Source organism: Aquarana catesbeiana, linkage group LG05 (genome assembly GCF_042186555.1).
Source record: "Aquarana catesbeiana isolate 2022-GZ linkage group LG05, ASM4218655v1, whole genome shotgun sequence".
NCBI classification, from domain to species: Eukaryota; Metazoa; Chordata; class Amphibia; order Anura; family Ranidae; genus Aquarana; species Aquarana catesbeiana.
The window spans coordinates 514,641,515-514,662,311 of NC_133328.1; the positions used below are offsets into that span (position 1 = coordinate 514,641,515).

The 20,797-nt window shown below is 41.2% G+C and overlaps 1 protein-coding gene across 3 annotated transcripts in view; it reads left to right on the forward strand.

The window, feature by feature from the left end:
* Positions 1-2,160: 2,160 nt before the first annotated feature.
* FAM110B (family with sequence similarity 110 member B) overlaps positions 2,161-20,797 on the forward strand; it is a 245,132-nt gene continuing 226,495 nt past the window's right edge. For all 3 annotated transcript variants that reach the window (XM_073631661.1, XM_073631660.1, XM_073631659.1), the window contains exon 1: positions 2,161-2,332. The gene's annotated coding sequence lies outside the window, so the exon portion shown is untranslated. The remainder of the gene's footprint in view (positions 2,333-20,797) is intronic.

Below are 20,797 nucleotides of genomic sequence, written 5' to 3' on the forward strand. Positions count from 1 at the left end.
ATGTGTATATATATATATATATATATATATATATATATATATATATATAATATTTGAGGGTTCTATATATTTTAAATGTAGGAGAGAAGTCAGAATAGGCTTGGGAAGCAAGTGGTTGACCGCTTGCCGACCAGCTCCCTCATTATACTGCGGCAGGTAAGCTCGTTCCCGCAAATGTCCATAGCTGTACGTCTGTCCCAGGTGCAGATTGCTCCCCAGAGGGCCAGAATGGGGATCTGTCAATGTAAAAAAACAGAACCCCGTTCTGACAGGGAAGTACAGAGTGATCGTCTGTTCCTAGTGATCAGGAACAGCGATCTCTCTCCTCCTCCAGTCAGTCCCCTCCCCCCACAGTTAGAAACACCTTCCCAGGGAACACATTTAACCCCTTGATCACCTCCTAGTGTTAACCCCTTCCCTGCCAATGTCATTTATACAGTAATCAGTGTATTTTTATTGCACTGATTGCTGTATAAATGTCACTGGTCCCAAAAAAGTGTCAAAGGTGTCCAATCTGTCCGCTGCAATGTCGCAGTCCTGCTAAAAATCGCTGATCACTAACATTACTAGTAAAAAAAAAATATTAATAAAAATGCCATAAATCTTTCTCCTATTTTGTAGATGCTATAACTTTTGTGCAAACCAATCAATATACGCTTATTGCGATTTTTTTTTTTTTTTTACCAATACATACAATACAAGAATAAATATCGGCCTAAACTGAGGAAATTATTTTTATTAATTTTTGAGGGATATTTATTATAGCAAAAAGTAAAAAATACTTTTTTTTTTTCAAAATTGTTGCTCTTATTTTGTTTATAGCACAAAAAATAAAAAACGCAGGGGTGATCAAATACCACCAAAAGAAAGCTCTATTTGTGGGGAAAAAAAGGATGTCAATTTTGTTTGGGTACAGGGTCGCACGACCGCACAATTGTCAGTTAAAATGACACAGTGCCATATCGCAAAAATGGCCTGGTCAGGAAGGGGGCAAATCCTTCCGGTCCTTAAAGCGGTGTTCTGCCCAAAAAATAAAAAAAATTAAAAGCCAGCAGCTACACATACTGCAGCTGCTGGCTTTTAACAATAGGACACTTACCTGTCCTGGAGTCCCGCCATGTTAGCACCACAGCTGATGTTTCCATCATATGTCGGGTGCTGCTGCCGCCATTGCGGGCAAGGGTACCCAGCAGTGTATCCTTACGGTTTCACGTCGGGAACCCTACTGCACATGCGCGAGGCTCCGCTCCTCTCTCCTACTGGCCCGGTGACAGGGAGAGGAGGAGGGAGCCCCACGGTAAGGTCACGGACCGCGGCCCGGACTCCCGGAAGTGGGAACAGGATACTTGTCAAAGACAGGCATTCTGCCCCCCCCCCAAAAGGTGCCAATTGTGGCAACGGAGGGGGAGAGGAGACAAATGAGTGGAAGTTCCAATTTTGGGTGGAACTCCACTTTAAGTGGTTAAAGTAACGCAGTGCCGTATTGCAAAAAAATTGGCCTGGTCATTGAGGGAGTAAATCCTTCCGGGGGCTGAAGTGGCATAAAAAAAAACAACAAATTGATATTGATTCTCTAGGGCCTATGCTTTAATATATATATATATATATATATATATATATATATATATATATATATATATATATATATATATATATATATATATATATAGGTTCTAAGTAATTTTCTAGCAAAAAAATTATACATTTTACATGTAGGAGAGAAAATGGCCTGGTCATAAGGGGGTAAATCCTTCCGGGGGCTGGAGTGGCATAAAAAAAACCCCATGTATTTATTCTGTAGGGCCTATGCTTAAAAAAAAATAAAATAAGTAAAAAATTATATTTATATATTTATATGTGTGTGTGTATATATATATATATATATATATATATATATATATATATATATATATAAAATTATAATTTTTTTAAATGTTTGGGGGTTCTAAGTAATTTTCTAGCAAAAAAAAGATACATTTTACATGTCAGAATAGGCTTGGGAAGCAAGTGGTTACAGAAAGATATTGTGAAGCCAGGATCCCCCAAGATCAGAAGACATGTCACTAGTCGAAGGATTAGTGAGCGATCTACAAAGACACCGCTAGGTGGCGCTGGGATCTCCACATGGTGAGGTTTAAATTCCCAATAAAACACAAAAAAGAAGCAGAAGAAGAAGAAGCAGCATTGGTGAGATCCCTCCCCCTCCCCAGGAAGTGGAAAGGGCTGAGCTGTTCCTGGGGACGGTACATTTCATTCAGTGCTGTGTATGGAGTGTGCAGAGTGCTGATCATTGCTGTGCCTCCTGCAGCCTGCACAGAGCCAGGACACCAAGGTGAGATCCCTTCCCCTATACTGCATGTCAATGGGGGGTGCTGGAGGCTGAGATGATGTGTACACAGGGGGATAGGACAGGATCATTGTGTGTGATGTCCTCCTAGGGATGGAGGGTGTATGATGGGGAGTGAGGCTTCCCTGGCTGCTGTCATTGCTGTGCATGCCTTTGTTCTCACCCAGGGGCAGGGAGAAGACAACTCATCTGCAATTATTGAATAATGTGCATGGAAGTCATCAGGAGCTTCCTAATATAGGGCAGAAATATCTCCTCCTCTGATCAGGTGACCCCCCCCCCCCTCCTCTTATTGTCATCAATGAGTTCAAGTCATATTCAGCCCAAAAGCAACATTTCATAAATTGCAGCTTTGTAATCCTATAATGTAGCGTCTGCCTTCCTTTTCTCCCCCCTCCTTAATTTTCACCTGGTGATCCGGCTAGTATCACACTTCCTCCCTAGGTTGTCTCTTCTCTGAATGGAGGAGCAACAGAGACACCTCTGTCCGGCAGCAGTGTCAGTCCGGGGAGCTGGGAGTGATTTACAGGGACTTGACACATAAAACCAAACTCCAATTTTTTGGTTCGCACTTGAATGCAGTGTGTTAAACCTGCAATCTATGTGCGGTTTGCCACACTGCATTCCCATCGCACTGCCCTTGCGATCTGCAGCGGGTGTCAGTGTAATGGTAACGAAACCCCCCCAAAAAATCAAGTCACAAATGCAGTGCATTTACCTGCATCGGATAGCATAATACAAAATGACCATGCGATCCAGTTGCGGTGCATTTTCTAAAATTGGTACATACACTACTTTTTGGCATGATGCAGATGTAGTTGGACTTGATGCTGTGCAATTTGAGCCCATTTAAAATGAAGCGCATGTGAATTGCACAGGAATGAGGTGCGGTTCATAGTGTGAACCAGGGCTTAAAGTAGAACTGAACCCATCGATCGAGGCATGCCATGAATAACTGTCACAGTTGCTTGGGCTTTTATCCAAACTGTCAAGCCATCGGGTAACTTGTGTCATAACTTCTTACATGTGCAGCATGATGACAACTGCAGATCAAACAAAGGCTAAGATGGCAACTTCATTGGCTGAAAGGGATAGGAGGGTTTACTTCCACTTTAAGTAGTTACAGCAACTGTCTTTTTTTACCTTTTAAATAAAGGCTTCACATAAAAGCTGATCATTGTAAGCACCCCATCAGTGATTAATGGTTTGTCTCATCCCTTTTGGCTTGGTTCACACTAGCCTGACTTCCAGTGCAACTTTCATGTGACTTTTTACACTCTGTGGCATTAAAGTTGGACCAAAGTAGTGCAGGAACCTTTTCTAAAGTGGGACAAACTTGTGTAGTATCAGTTAAAGTGATTGTAAAGTGGTGTAATTTTTATTTATTTATTTTTTTTTCTTTAAAAATAACAAACATATTATACTTATCTGCTCTGTTGCAGTGGCTTTGCACAGAGCAGCCCAGATCCTCCTCTTCTTGGGTCCCTCTTCAGGTGCTCCTGGCCCCTCCCTCCTGTTGAGTGCCCCCACAACAAACCGCGTGCTATGGGGGCACCCAAGCCACAGCTCTGTATGTCCATTCAGACATGGAGCCGTGGTTCGGCCCCGCCCCCTCTCTCTCCCCTCATTGGCTAACTGACTTGATTTACAGCAACAGGAGCCAATAGAGTCCCAGATGGCCAAGGCACTCATGCTGATCGGTGGATCAGGATGGGGCTCAAGTAGGTATTAGGGGGGCTGCTGCACACACAAGGTTTTTTATCTTAATGCATAGAGAAAAAAAACAAAACAAAAAAAAAACTTCTGGCCTTACAGCCACTTTAAGACGCCTCTCATAAGGAAACATTGAATTTCCCTCACAAGTCGGATCCTATATTGGATCAGTGTGAACTGAGCCTAACTGTCACATATATATGTGTTCTTAATAATTTAATAGCAAAAAAAAAGTAGATTTTTACATGTAGGCGCAAAGTATCAGAATTGGCCCGGATGGGAAATAGTTAATGGTATTCTCATATGTGGCGATCGATTATTTTTATTCATTTAATTTTTTTTCGGAATTTCTGTATAAATGTTCAAACCGATTCTTTTTGGTGTACTGCTCTACTGCTTGACTCAGCACCATAATGTTTATTAACTAGATTCTACCAGTGCTAGACTGTACGTGGTTGGTTATCTCTATTGTCCATATGCCTTTTTTATTATTTACTTTAATTTTATATGGCACTGATAAATTCTGCCACACTGTATACGGGACATCTGAGTACAATGAACCATCTGCCTCCCTATAAACTCTCGGGGGTGACTTTTATTGCACTGTGTCCTGTAAAATAACGAACGCACAGTGTTGTTCTATTCATATTTATCTTTCTGTGTTGGATCCGTTTTGTAGTAATAATTAAGTCTTGTGATGAAAATAATTATAGGAATTGATAGGATCTGCTATAAATACACTTGATATACAAAGTGTAGAGGAGACGACCTTTGTCACATGGAAACATGTTATCAGAAGGTTTCTCAAGGGCAAGTTTTGCATTGAAGTATAACATTGGCAATTTGGCAGCAAGTTTTATTATTTATAACCTTGACAAGGTGTGAACTGGCTCTGTATGTACTGACTTGTAGTGGAGACCCTTTTATTTTATGCTCCTTGACTTTTTGGAAATTGTCAATCATGAAAGCTCTTCATTACAGTGTTCTGTCCGCCTTGCTGGAATTATTAGGACTCGTTTACATTTGTGTTGCCCTCTGAAGAGCGATTTGCTATGGATCACTGTTCAGGGGGTGTTTGACAGGAGGCATTACCTCACCATATTCCACATCACTGTGCCGCAACCACAAGCATTGTGTTGCAGCTCCATTCATTTGAATGGGGAAGTTGTCTGTTGCACTCCTTTTTAGAGGCTACAATTTGGGTAGGGAATTGGTGGGTCGCATCACCATACAATCATAAGATAAGGATCTTCACAAGCACACCTTGGTATAGAGATAACCTTTTCCTTTATTCGCATAAAGTCACAGGCCAAGTCTACCTTAAAAAGAATCCAGTGAGGACCCAAAACCTCTGCCTGTGATGCCTGTGGCTTTATGTGAATAAAGGACATCATTATCCCTATGCCAAGGTGTGCTGCTAAAGATCTTTTTTTTTTTTTTTACCTGATTGACTTGGTTCATGTTCAGAATTTGTACTGCCTGCCAAACACAACAGGGGTATAAATCTTGGTGTGGCATGTGTGCAGCCCTTTCTGGCACTGTGTTTGGTTAAAGTGATATTAAAGCATACTTTTTTGTAGGATTAAAATAAAAATGATGTTATACCCAACAATGTTGCACAGAGCAGTCCCTTACTTCCTTTTTGACCGTGGTTCTTCAGTCCCTTATGTGAAAATTAAAAGTCAGCAGCTACAAAAACTGTAGCTGCTGACTTTTAAAACGGCCACTCACCTGTCCAGGGATCCAGCGCCGAACTCTTCCGACCGCCTTTCTTCACCGCTCTTTGATGCTGGCGCCGGCATCATAACTGTGGGCAGCCGACTGTGACTGCTTGTGACTTTACAGCTGGCTGCCTACTGTGCATGCGTGAATCATGCTGCGCCTTGTGAATGGTCCCGCAGTCTCTTGGGACCTGTAACATGTCCCAAGAGGATGCGGGGGGGGGGGGGTGAACTTCTGCTTCGATTGCCTATGCCAGTGGTCTCCAAACTGCCCTTTGCTTGCTTTTATCTGGCCTTGGGGCACTATTTCATTCACTGACTCCAGCGATGGGGCGCGGTTCCTCCCAAAGACACCCAGCGATGGGGCGCGGTTCCTCCCAAAGACGCCCAGCGATGGGGGAGTGTTTACTCCTACTAATGCTGGGACATTTTTGTTCTTCCTGATGGCCACAGTGCCCCCCCCCCCAAAGTAGGAAGGACCGTAAACTGGCCCTTTGTTTAGAAAGTTTGGAGATCCCTGGTCTGGGCAGTCGTAGCAGAAGTGGGTGCGGGTACCTTTTTTGAAACCATTGCCTATAGAGGAGGGGGGATGAGGAGGAACAGCAGGACTTCCCCTCTTGATTGAAGTTCTGCCTTAATACCACTTGTATTTGAATGGGTTTTAAAGTTTTTGTTTAATTTTTGGCACTTTATATTTTGAAGTGCTGGCTATTTTCTTTGTATTAGTATTTTTTACAGGTAATAGTTAAACTTTTTTTTTAGCTTAATGTATCGGGCGAGTTTAGGGGGGACAGTAAGACCACAACTCAACTGCCTGGTTTTTACCCCCCCCCCCCCCCCGTGCCGCTATTGTAAACTAGGCCTTACTGTATGTAGCTCTCCTCAGTTGGCTATCATGAACATGTTGTGAACAATCACGTTGCAAAATGGTAACTTATTTCTTGCAATGTAGTTCTGTATTCTGAACACTGTGTGGCTCATTGCTAAGTATGTCATTATTGCATAACCGCGGCGTTGCCTATTTCGAGCAGCCATACTCTAGCTGTCATTCACTTACTAGCCCTGCAAACATAAAAAGTCTTATGTCTGATTCCTCAGCAAGCCACCTTTATGTGTGCACACAAGCTTCGCTACTGTTTCCATAGCAATCATTCAGAAATAATCTGCGATTAGTGAGTCGTAAAATACTGAAGGTCGCTGTATGATGGCTTTTTTTATTTCTGCACATCATCACTTGTACTGCCAAGGTAAAGGCAACCATGCACAGGCAAAAAAAGAACACTTCTATCTGGGCCAGACCTTCTCAGCCGTAGTACCCCAGGGGAACCCTTAAAAACAATCGGGCGTCCATAGGAGAAATTCAGCTTACTTTGGTGGCCCCCCTCCTCTCGGACAGCCAATGGTGTTGGCCCTGGAACTAAGCAGGCGCTATCAGATGGGAAGTCAATTAGTCACAGCTCAAGCAACCTGGAGGAACCTCTGGAGGAACCCTGGTTGGGAATGGCTGGTCTGGGTCATAACTATCCAGCTGGTTGTGTGTAAAGAGAGAACAATGAGTGGTTGTATGAACTAGATGGAACTTTTCTTCATTTATCAGTTGTATATAGAGATGCACACTGACAACATCCCGTAATACAATGATATGTAAATCAGCAGAAATGTTGAAGGTGGTGGAAGATTATAATTTAGTTAAGCTCCGTTCCCACTAGTGCGACTTGGGACACACTAAAGTTGCATGACAAGTCACAGCCCATCGATTTTCAATGGCACCTATTCCAATCTGTGCGACTTAAAGTCGCATCAACTTTGAAAAGGTTGTGTATTACTTTGATATGACTTTCTTACAACTTGAATGCCAGAGAGTGCAAAAATTGCATCAAAGTCGCACTAGTGGGAACACAGCCTTAAAGCAGAATTTCAGTCAGATATAAATGACCAGCACGTCTGTTATTAATTCATAAAACCTCTAAGGCCCCTTTCACACGGGCACCATCAGTTTAGTCATGTGTAAAAACGTATCAGTTCTTATCCGTTGCTTCATCCATCTTCTGTACTGTTAATCTCTGTTTTCATCCGTTAATGTACACGTTTACATCCGTTTTTTTTCATCCGTTTACAGCAGTTTCTGTGCCTTTTTAAGGCAGTGGTTCTCAACTCCTGTCCTCAGGACCCACTAACAGGCCAGGTTTACAAGATAACTGAAATACATCACAGGTGATATCATTTGCTGCTCAGTGATTGCAGTATTCTAGTCTGCATCTCCCCAAGGTAATATTTAAAATCTGGCCTGTTGGTGGGTCCTGAGGACTGGAGTTGAGAACCACTGCTTTAAGGAAATTACCCAGAAAGCATTGTTCCTCCCATCCTACATTACCATGCGTGAACAATTTGCCGACTACTTTCTATCTCCATCAGGAGAAGTTCCATGGCAGTACCAATATGTATAAAGAATGCAGTGCAAATTTAAATTTATTAATTTGGTTATTTCATTGTGTTTTGATAGCATAAAACGACACAAAGGCACATGATATGTTCAAAACAGTTTTAGTTTTATTATTCTGCATAACCGTTTAAAATAAAGGTTTTTTTCACTTTGTTTTTTTATTTGTCAAAGTATGAACTTTGAATTATTTCTGTGAATGGAGCTTTTGTTAACACCTGAGTGTCCCGCCACCTAACGCTTGTTGCTGGATGCGTGGAAAAGTACATGAGCTTTTTGGCCACTGTAGACTGTTTTCTTGCACAACTTCTTGCCTTCCATTGGCTAAAACAAAAATGCTCAAGCCTAAAAAAGCCCAGAAAATACAAACACCCCTAAGGCTCCATTTCCACTTGTAAAGTCGCATAACAAGTCGTACCCCATGATTTCCAATGAGTACTGTTCATATCTGTGCGACTTCCAAGTAGTCCCTGCACTACTTTGGTCCGACTTTGATGTGACTTGAGGTCCATAGACCTCAAGGATACACATGCATTGCTTCAAGTCACATCAAAATTGTGCAACTTTCAGGTCGCAATTGTGGAAACCTAGGCTTAACCATCTGAAACACTCCTGCATTTGTGTGTGTGTGTGTGTGTGGGGGGGGGGGCCTTAATGCATCTTTAAGGATGCACTCATGCACTCAAGGTGTAAACATGTTCTTTTAAATACAGATATCAATCCTTTTTTTATGTGCACCAAATACCTTTTGCACAACTACTGTATAAGTAATGGTGACCTCATTGTGCTGCCCATAGCTTGTATAGAGAGTAGAGCTGTGGGAGGGGCTCAAGCAGGTCCACCTACAAGAAAACTACAGGAGGGGCGGATACAAGACCAGACACCCTGCACAAGGAGAGAGGAACAGTAACTGGTCTTCATGAGTGGAAACTCCTGCACGGAGATAGTATTGTGCTGGATTGCTGTACAGATGTGGAAGAAATACACAAAGCACACCAAGATTTAAATTAAAAATATGCATGACAAATGGAAATGGTTTTAGACAATATTTTCATATCCTGAGTTTCACTTTAAAGTGGTTGCAAAAACAGAAGGTTTTTTTTAGCTTAATGCACTCTATGCATTAAGATATTAAAAAAAAAAAAAAAAAAATTTTTTTCTGTGTGTGTAGCAGACACCCCCCACCCACCCTCCCTCAAATACCTCCCTATCCAGCAATGTGCACAAGTGCCTCATCCATCTGGGACTCTCCCTTCTGATTGGCCATTGGCTACCACTGCTGTCAAAGTGAGCCAGTCAGGAGAGAGGGGGCGGGGCCAAACTGCTGCTCCGTGTCTGAATGGACACAGGGAGCTGCAGCTTGGCTCAGGTGCCCCCATAGCAAGCTGCTTGCCGTAGGGGCACTCGACAGGAGGGAGGGGCCAGGAGCGTCAAGAAGGATCTGGGTTGCTCTGTGCAAAAAACATTTCTCGGAGCAGAGTAAGTATGACGTGCTTGTTATTTTTAAAGGGGAAAAAAAAAAACGAGTACGGATTTAAAGATTAATACGGAATAAGGCATTTTGTAAGCTAAAGATGAATCTGTAGCCGATCACGATTTTCCATGACTGCTGAGATTTGGTATATACAACGTATGTGCAAAAGTTGATGTGGTGAAACCATATAGAAAATTTTTATTGTTCCCTTGAAAAAAATACCATCAAAGAAATCCTTGTTTGTAAAGGAAATAGGAACATATCTATATATTATTTTTTTTTTTTATTTTTTTAATTTTTGTGTGTAATAAAACTATATTACTAGATCCTTAGCTGAGATATGAAGCATGCACGGGTCCATATAATGTTAAAGGTGCTTTTTATAGAAGTAAATTAAAGCTGAAGTTTATTATGCTTATATGTAGCCTTCCTGGGTTCTTCTTTTCCCACTCATCAACCTAATGGAATTTGTACATAAAATCTTATTGTTTTCATAAAGTATCTTATTTTATTTTTGATCCAGTGATGTCATCAATGGGCCACTGTGCATCTCTATGTAATTGTAAGATTGCAGATTGTGGCTGGTGAGAGGCCTGCAGGGAGCTGATCTTAGCTTCCTGAGAACTTCACAGCACCCTACCTCAGTACTCAACAGCCAGGATGCAATGGACAGGAGGAGTCCTACAAATCTCAAAATGCCTTTATGGGTGGATGTCATTCTTGAGGAGTAGGTGCTCCTAGGCAGACTGCCCTAAGTAACCCCTCAGGTGTGATTTTGAGTCCCCATGATTGATAGTAAGGGTGGTTAGATGATGCTAGATGTCCTCCATCCAGGAAATGAGGCACGTTTATAAGTGACTTGCTGCAGCTTCTAATGCACACTATGACAAGCTCACAGGGTGCAGTGAATTCAGAGTAAGCACTTCCAGTGCAGCTGAGGAGCCTGTACAACTGTGCAAAATTGAAGATAAGGTTGGAGTTCAGATTTAAAGAAGAACTCCAGGCAAAAAAAAAAAAAAAATCTCTAGTTTTGCTGCAAAAATAGAAATATATTAAAGTTGGTTGAGTATCCAAACTCCTTGTTTGCCTTTATTATGAATACGATATCCAACCTACTTTCTATTCACGTATTAGTGACCTTGTTGAGCTTGGGTTCAGGGGTGTGTGTGTTTTGTAGGGTTGAGATTTAAATGCATATTTGGTGCAATGAGCCATTGAATCCTTCTCCCCAACCCCCACCCCTTCTTTTTTTTTTTTTTTTTTTTTCCTCTTTTCTTTATAGTCCTCTGCCTAGTAGTCAAGTCTGTTTAGCTATGGGTTTTTATATTTTGCACTCCATCTTGGCTCCTTGTCCTGACTTATTTAGTATGAAAAACAGTTGTGCAACAGTCTCGGTAACTTACATTTTAATGGTGATAGTTCAGACAGGTTTTTTTTATTTATTTCTTTATTTATTTTTTCTCAGGGGATCTTAGAGAACCATTTCATACTACTATAGGCAGATCCTTATCTAGAGATGAAAATCTGGTGCACATCTGTCACAATATTTAATAAAATCCCATCTCATGGTGCTCTATGCAGGAGGAAACGGCTGTGATCCAGAGGAACTGAAGCTGCATAGTAACTGATGGATTTGTTGTAGCTGTATATTACATAGATTTTATATACATGTGTATTTTATGTAGTTGATGGTAAAGCTTGGTGTAGAACAATGACGACAAGTGTTGCATTGTATAGCATTCAGGTATGACTTTCATGCAACTTGAGGGCCATAGACTTCAATTGTAACCCTCAAAAGTTTCATAAAAGTTGCACCAAAGTAGTGCGTGTACTACTTTGAAGTCGCTGCAACTTTAAGTTGCATATATATGAATGGTTTTTATTATTGGGAAATGCCTTGACATGCAAGTTTTATGTCCATGTCTAAGTGTGAATGGAGCCTTAAGCCTCGTACACACGATCAGACTTTCCGCAGATAAAGCATCAGACTTTTGTCCAAAGGGCGCTGGCCAGGAACTTGTCTTGCACACAATTGTCCGCCAACAAACACAAACGTAGTGACGTACTACGTGGTTTTTTCAGCTCTTTAGCGCCACGCTTTGGGCACCTTCTGCTAATGTTGCGTTTGGTGAGCATTGATTCCGAGCATGCATGTTTGTACTTTTGGACTTTTGTCTGACGGACTTGTGTACACATGATCGGAAAATCTGACAGCAGACATTTGTCCGTGGAAAATTTATAAGCCTGCCATCCATTTGTCCACGGAAAATCCGACAACAATTGTCCGATGGAGTGTACAAACGGTCGTATTTTAGGCCAACAGTCTGTCAGCACACAATCCAATTGTGTGTGTATAAGGCTTAACCCTTTAAAGTGAAAAAATAAATATTTTACTTTTATGGCAGATGAGTTAAAGAATGACAGAAATTGAAAGACATATGGGGAGTAACCACGTAAAATGCATTGGATGCCATTTTGCAAAAAAAAATTCAGTACAGTAAAACCTTGGTTTGAGAGCGTATTGCAAGACATGCAACATTTTTAAATACATTTTGACTTGATATACAAGCGATGTCTTGATATACAAGTAGCGTCACAACTGAGTATAAAAGAGAAGAGAGGCGCCTCTAAGTGTAGCAATATGGTTACATTTAACCGCTTGCCGACCAGCCACCGCAGTTGTACTGCGGCAACATGGCTCGGCTGCGCGCATCGCAGTTCCATTATGGCCCCTGCTCACCCATGGAGCCGATGCGAGTGCCCAGCGGTCGCGATCACCGCCGGGCTCCCGTGATCACTCGGGGCACACAGAGAACCGGGATCTGTGTATGTAAAAGCACAGTTTTCGGTTCTCTAAGGGGAGAAGTGACAGATCGTCTGTTCATACAGAGTACACAGTCCCCTCCCTCCTTCAGTTAGAACACACACTAGGGAACACATTAACCTCTTGATCGCCCCCTAGTGTTAACCCCTTCCCTGCCAGTGACATATTTAGAGTAATTAATGCATTTTTATAGCACTGATCGCTGTATAAATGCCAATGGTCCCAAAAATGTGTCAAAATTGTCTGATGTGTCCGCCATAATGTCGCAGTCCCAATAAAAATCGCAGATCCCCGCCATCACTAGTAAAAAAAAAAATAAAATAATAAAAATGCCATAAAACTTTCCCCTATTTTGTAGACGCTATAACTTTTGCACAAACCAATCAATATACGCTTATTGCGATTTCTTTTTTTTTTTTTTCCCCAAAAATATGTAGAATACATATCTGCCTAAACTGAGATAAAAAACCCTATTTTTTTCGTATTTTTGGGGATATTTATTATAGCAAAAAGTAAAAAAATAATGCTTTTTTTTTTTTTTTTTCAAAATTGACGCTATTTTTTGGTTATAGCGCAAAAAATAAAAACCGCAGAGGCAATTAAATACCGCCAAAAGAAAGCTCTATTTGTGGGGAAAAAAAGCATGTCAATTTAGTTTGGGTGCAAGTCACACGACCGCACAATTGTCAGTTAAAGCGACGCAATCACAAAAAGTGCTCTGGTCTGCAAGTGGGTAAAATCTTCCGGGGCTGAAGCAGTTAATGAAGGTACAACATTTAGAAACTCACATGGTTGATGATTAAAAGAAGCACAGCTAAGTATGCAGGCATCCGGAGTAAAGCTGTCCACATAGACCATCCCTCGCACCGCCTTCAACTTCGTCCCTTCCACGCTGCGCTCCACGAGTGGTTCAAGCCTCGCTTTCAGATCGCTTTACTGCAGGGTAGTCTTCCTGGTAATGGTTGCAGACTGACAGCGGTGAGAGTCAGTGGTGCGGGGGACGGTCTGTGGACAGCTTTACCTCGGCTGCCTGCATACTTAGATGTGCCTCTTTTAATCATCAACCATATGAGTTGCTAAATGTGTCTTCATTAAAGTGAATGTAAACACGAATTTTTTTTTTTTTTTAATGTCATAATGTAGAGTATAAGATTTCCTATCATTTGAGCCCAGTCTTGCCACAAGGAGTTAATCCATCTCTGAGCAATCCTCTTTTATTGTTCAGTGAGACAAAACTTGACAAACTGAGAAAAACTTTGTCAGATCCTCCCCCTTGCTGTGAGTGACAGGTGATTTACATCTCGTGCACTAGCCTAAGACACATGCATTATTTTTTCATTCCCACCCCCACTCCTTTCTTCAGCAGCTCTGCAAGGATTGGCTGTTCCACACCTCAGCATGATTTGGCATGCTGAAGTCACGTGGTTACTTTCCTGTCTTTTCACTGGATGTTAGAGATCATAGCAGAAGTTCAGTTAGAAATACACAGGAGAAAATGCATATTGACAAGGGGAGTGTAGAGGTGGGCGGGGAGTCTACTGACATCACGACTCCACCCACCGAGCTCCAGACAACAGACCCACCCACAGAATATGCAGTTTTTCGGGTCTAATAACAGACAGAGGGGAGACATTTGACAGGTAAAGATGCATGCAGGAGGCATGTATATCCTTATAGATAACCCCTATGGCAGTAGTTTAGAAAGGATGACATTGGGTTTACATCCACTTTAAATATAACTATATTGCTACACTTAGAGGCTCCTCTCTTCTCTTTTATACTCTGGAGCTCCTGCTGGATTTTGCTTCTAATCCCCCAGTGGAGGCTTCCATTTGTGGATGGACATTTTATGGTTACACAACCTGGTCACATTGCTATAATCTTCTTCTTTTTTTTTTTTATAGATTTATGAATTAATGGTTGTGGAATGAATCATTTGACTTTTCCATTATTTCACTTTGATATTAAAGTGCTTTGGATTACAAGCATGTTTCCGGAACAAATTATGCTCGCAATCCAAGGTTTTACTGTAGTGTATATTTTTGAATGATTAGATGTTTATGGATGAAGACGTTGTAGAATCCCACATGCTAGGCTGGTCTGTATCATTGTAATACATCCGACTGCAGCTAACCCTGCTTAAACCCGGCCATAGAGGGGCGGAATTTTGAACCAAAGTCCTTCAGAAAATTTGTGGACATTCTCAGAACATTTCAAATGTCTTGAAAAATATTTATTTTTGCTTTTAGCATTTCATTTTGGAATGAATGGACTTTATCTAACAATAACTACATATACTGTTAGAAATGTATTCGTTTTGAGAAACCTTTTCCATCCTGCTCCTTTGAATTTTCTCATCACCACGGGCAAAAAAGAACGCAAAAATGAATTTGACATCACTAATGATTAGAAAAACAAGTTGTTGTATTATTATTATTATTATTATTATTATTATTTTATTTATTTTTAGAACAATATTTTCCTTCATTTGAAATTCTACCCATCTATAGCCAGCTTAACTGGACTGAAAGATAAGTGATAGTGATAGAATAAGTGATAAGTGATAGAAACGGCTTCTGTGAATAGCCACCTAGATGCTGTAATAAACCAGCTCCTCTGTATCCAATGGATCTATAAAATTACAGCCAACACCTTTTTACTTTTTTTGAACTGCATCTATTGATGATGATGGAAACGCACGTCTACTGACTCAACGCAGATGATGGTATTAATGCTTATTCGTGTTTTCCATCTTTCCTTCCTTTTTTCTTTTCTTTTTTTTTTTTTCAATTTATGTTGTGAAGGAGAACGTTACCTTAATGGGAAAACTGCAGCCAGCAGGATATTTTTCCCAGACATTGGTGTGGACCCCACCTGTTTACAGCTGGGTTTTGGCAAGTACATGAGCAGCATAAGTGCTCAAGTGTTCTTATTATGTCCATGCTGAGGTTTCCTGCTGACTAAAAGAAAGAATAAAGGAACCTTCATTAGTTACATGGTAGTCAGATGTGGAGGAACAACATGACCTCTAAAAAGATCTTTTATGCCGAGCTCTTTCCATCAACATTTAACGTTTGCATCAGCTGGACATGACAGTTTATATTTCTGGAAGACGCAGGGGGAGCACTCAGCAGACATCCCTTGCACCAGCTTATTAAGGAGAAACCAGTAATGGTCAGCCACTAAGATCCAACCCAGTGGATCGGCTCCACCACCGGCGATACCTCACATGTGTGGTTTGAACACCGTTTTCGTTTGCGGACGCTACTCATGTATGCGTTCGCTTCTGCGCGCGAGCTTGGCGGGACGGGGCGCATTAAAAAAACTTTTTTTTTTCTTAATTATTTTACCTTTTTTATTTTTACACTGTTATATATATATATATATATATATATATATATATATATATATATATATATATATATATATAATATATTTTTTTTTTTTAATTGTGTCACTTTTATTAAAGCATGACAGGACCTCTTAAATATGAGATCGGGGGTCAAGAAGACCTTAGATCTCATATTTACACTAAAATGCAATAAAAAAAAAATGGCCCTTTAAGAGCTATGGGCGGAAGTGATGTTTTGACGTCACTTCCGCCCTGCAATGGTATGGAGACGGGTGGGGGCCATCTTCCCCCCTCACTTGTCTCCATAACCAGCAAGGGACAACATCTGATTGCCTCCGCCGCTGCCGACGGCTCTGGTAAGCGGCGGGAGGGGGGGTTCCCCTCTCCTGCTGCCGATAAAGGTGATCTCGCGGCAAATTTGCTGCAGAGCCCACTCTTATCGGAAAGCGGACTGCCGGCCGAAGAAGAAAATACCGGGGTTATGGCAGCTAGCTGCTGCCATAACCATGATATTCCTCTTCAAATTTAGGACGTATATCGGCTTGCGGCGGTCCGTAAGTGGTTAATATGTCTGGGATTTCTGTCAAGTAGCAGGCATGGACAACATTTTAAGGATTGTTTGAACATAATTGGTTCCCAATTCTGTCCACTCACAGCCCAGCATGTACTTGTAGTCAAAACATACAGCTAGACCTGTAGTATTAGCACTTAGAGTTTCTTTTTAATAAAAACTGCTATATATATATATATATATATATATATATATATATATATATATATATAGTAACTTTTTTAGCAAAATACAAATAACGGTATGAGGGGACAAATCAGCACGTCTTCAGGGAAAACCTCCTGTACAAGTAGTTCTAAAAAAAAAAAAAGCAGTGGCTTGTTCTCTACTTTTTTTTTTTAATTAATGGGCCCCTTGGTAAAACTCTAATGCCCCATACACACGAGCAGAATTTCCGTCGGCAAAATCTTGGATGGTTTTTCCGACGGAATTCCGTTCAAGTTTGCCTTGCATACACACGGTCACACAAACGTTCTATGAACTGTCGACCGTCAAGAATGCGGTGACATACAACACTACGAAAAGCTTTTGTTTCCGAGCGTGCATGATTTTTATTGCATACAGACGAATGCATTTTCGGATAGGAACTTTTTCCAACCGACTAATAGAGTACATGCTCTCAATCTTTTGCTGGCTGGAATTCTGCCGGCAAAAGTCCATTGGAGCATACACACGGTCGCAATTTCTGGCCAAAAGCTCTCATCGGACTTTTGCTGGCGGAATTTCCACTCGTGTGTACGGGGCACTATAGCGCATTCCATCGTTTTGCAACCTGAATTGTCTTTTAGCCTAATAGGAAAACAGGATCTTATCTTGAAAACATCAGTCAAAACAGGTTTGGTTCTGGATAGGGCAGGAAGGGTTAGAGCCTCTGTCAGGTTTTTATAGTTGCCTGTGTCCCCCCAGATGATACATTTCCCTCTAACTTCTGTCAGGAAATCTGTGCAATGGAAACACCAATGAAAATATGTTTTTAGTAGAGTGGTGGAGACTTCTGTTGATATTGCTATCTGTGCTTTCCTGTCATGGTGACAAACAATCCCCCCCCCCCCCCCCCCAATAATTTTTTTGTACTGGTGTCATAGAAATAGAGCGTATGAGAAAATCTCACTGTTGGGATGACAGAGAAAAAAAGTTACAAAAAACAACTTTTAGTCTCCATGCACACTAGAGTTTTTTTTTTTTTTTTTTTTTTTTTTAAGTAGCATTTTAGGAGTGTTATGCCCTGTACACACGATTGGACATTCTAACAACGAAATCCTAGGATTTTTTCCGACGGATGTTGGCTCAGACTTGTCTTGCATACACACGGTCACACAAAGTTGTCGGAAAATCAGATCGCTCTGAACGCGGTGACGTAAAACACGTACGTCGGGACTATAAACGGGGCAGTAGCCAATAGCTTTTATCTCTTTATTTATTCTGAGCATGCGTGGCACTTTGTGTGTCGGATTTGTGTACACACGATCAGAACTTCCGACAACGGATTTTGTTGTCGGGAAATTTTATAGCCTGCTCTCAAACTTTGTGTGTCGGAAATTCCGATGGAAAATGTGTGATGGAGCCTACACACAGTCGGCATTTACAACAACAAGGTCCTATCACACATTTTCCATCGGAAAATCCTATCGTGTGTACAGGGCATTAGTGTTTTTGCAGTTCCTTTTAAGAAAATGGGGAAAAAGCTCAAAAAATGCTATTAGTAGCATTTAGGAGCATTTCTGCTGGAAAAATGCTCTAAGAAACGCTACAAAAAACATTTTTTTTTTATTTTTCTGCTCTTAGACGCTGAAGCTATAAAAAACTACTAGCCTAAAGTAGTGTGCATGGACACATAGGATAACACTATTTAGCTTCTAGGAGCAGGAAAAAATGCTAGTGTGCATGGAGTCTTACCCACTCCATCCAAAACCTAAAAAAATTGTCTGTAGTGTGTAACGAATTACCAGTTTCTTTTACTGCCCTTGCAGTGGGAGAGGAGCCAATTTTTATTTTGGCACTGGACAGTCTGCAGAATTTTGTCAATGTCCTTTTCGACCTTTTAATTTTAACTGAAAGAACAGCTGATGTAAGAACCCAGTTGCGTTGTAGTTCCAGAGTGGTCTTCATTAATACCATCACTAGGGCTGGGGAAAAAAATCGATTTAAATCTTGAATCGAGTTGAGAGGTCAAATCGCTTCAAAATTTAAGCAAATCAATTTTTTTTTTTTTTTTGCACCGTGCCGGTCCTGAGGAGCTGCCACGCAGGAGTTTTTAGGCAAGGACTTGGCTTCGGCCTAGTCCGCGAGGCCGGACACTGCGGACTAGGCCAAAGCCGCGGCCTCGCCTAAAAACTCCTGCCCGCAGCTCCTCAGGACCCGTGTGGTGTCAAAAAAAAAAAAAACACGATGTGAATCGAGGTGTGTGCTGTTTGTTTTTTTTTTTTTTTTGTTTTTTTTTTTTGGTGGAAAATCTCCCAGCCCTAACCATCACCACATAAAACATTTTCGTATGTAGAAAAAAAAAAAAAAAAGTTTGCAGTTTGGGTGCAAATAATGCCTTTTTGAATACAATTGTGATTATTAGTTTTGAAGACTAAGCAACAAATTGAACTTTGATTTGTGAGACTGACTCGCAGCAGTCGAAGTACAACGTTTTACAGTATATGGCTGTCTGGATGGAGTGATGTAACGTTCTGTTCCTCGTGTCAGAAGTGAAGCCGTGACTTAATTTCAGTTTCCGTGCGTGTGTTTATTGAAAACTTGACACTTGGCTCTGTGTTTGCGGGTTGTATCCATCACGTGGCATGCATGCTCCTTAAGCCAAATAAGATTCTGCAATTAGTAGTATGCTTTGCCAAGTCTTGATAAAGCAAGTTGAGAATTTTTCTGTTCGCAGTATGATGCCAGAGTATATAATTAGAGGAGAGTAATTGTAGGCCTGGATGGTGTTGTCTTTCAGTGTATGAGAGCAGAGCACGATTACTGCACTATAATTTATCATCCCGAGAGTAAGATGTTTGTGTATAATCTCTTTCATGTAGGCCTGGAAAACTGATGAACACTTTGTTGGAAGAGAAACAAATGAGGTAACTGGGAAAGTAGCTATTATGTCAGTTATATTTTATAGGAGGGAACATCTACTTTTTTTTTTTTTCTCCTTTTTAAAAAGCCCAATAAAGCCATCCACTACTTTTTATGCTTCAGACATCTGCAGTTATTTGATGTCAAGTTGTAAGAAATACTTGAATCTTGCAGTTGCACCATTGTTCTTAAAGATTAACTCCAGACCAATTTATTTTTATATTTTGTCAAATGAAATCAGTAAACCTGCACTAAAGTGCAACACCTCCCAGCCGATAATCCTAAAGAAAAATAACAGCAGCACTCAACAGTATTTTAAACACAAAAAAAAAAATCCATTAAATGTTTATATTCTGGTCCCCAAGAAGTTAAAAAAAAAAAAAAACCCTTCTGGCTGCCCTACTCATATTTTCCTAGTTGTCCTCCCACAGTACTTTTTCTCTGGTGCAAGATGGCTTCTGTCCTCTGGATTGCATGATACTATTAGGCCTCATGCACACTGGACGTTAAAATAACGTTATAAAAATATAACAGTGAGTTTTTCAACGTTTTTGCAATAGCGTTTTTTAGCGTTTTTCCACGTTTATTTTTTTTTCTTTGTTCATGGATCAAAAACATTAAAAGCTGGTGAGCAACGTTTTTGAGTGTTTATCGATGTTTATCAGCGTTTGATCGTTTTTACAGCTGAAAAAACATCTCTCAGAACCCACTAGTTTTGGGGTTTTGTTTTTTGTTTTTTTACTGCCCAAAACTGCTGATAACTGCCTATGTGTGCATGGACACATAGGATAACATGATGGAGAGTTTAACGACTGTAGAAAAAACCGTCTACAGCCAAAAACAGCTGCTGTAAAAACGTAAAACGTCCAGTGTGCATGAGGCCTAATTGCTATTCAATCCAGAAAACGAAGTACATAATGTACGTTTTGGGGTACCATGGGGTCCTGAGTACAGTGCATAGTTGCCAACTGTCCCGGATTTCCCGGGACATTCCCGGGACTTGGACTCCATTCCCGAATTTGTGGTGTCCCGGGAAATGTCCCGAAAAATCCGGTTCTCGATTTTCGAGGCCGGCGGAGACATAGTCTCCGCCGGCCGCCATTTGATTGAAGTTCAGGAAGACGGCTGGGGGGGCTAGAAGGAGCTTCTGCGTCTCCGCCCCGCTCCGCCTCGCCCCGCTCCGCCTCACCCTGCCCACCCCCCCGCCCCGCTGCCAGTCTGATATGGAAAGGGGCGGGGGTTCTAGCCATGATGCTGCGGACACACTACTAGGACACCTCTGAGGTGGGGGG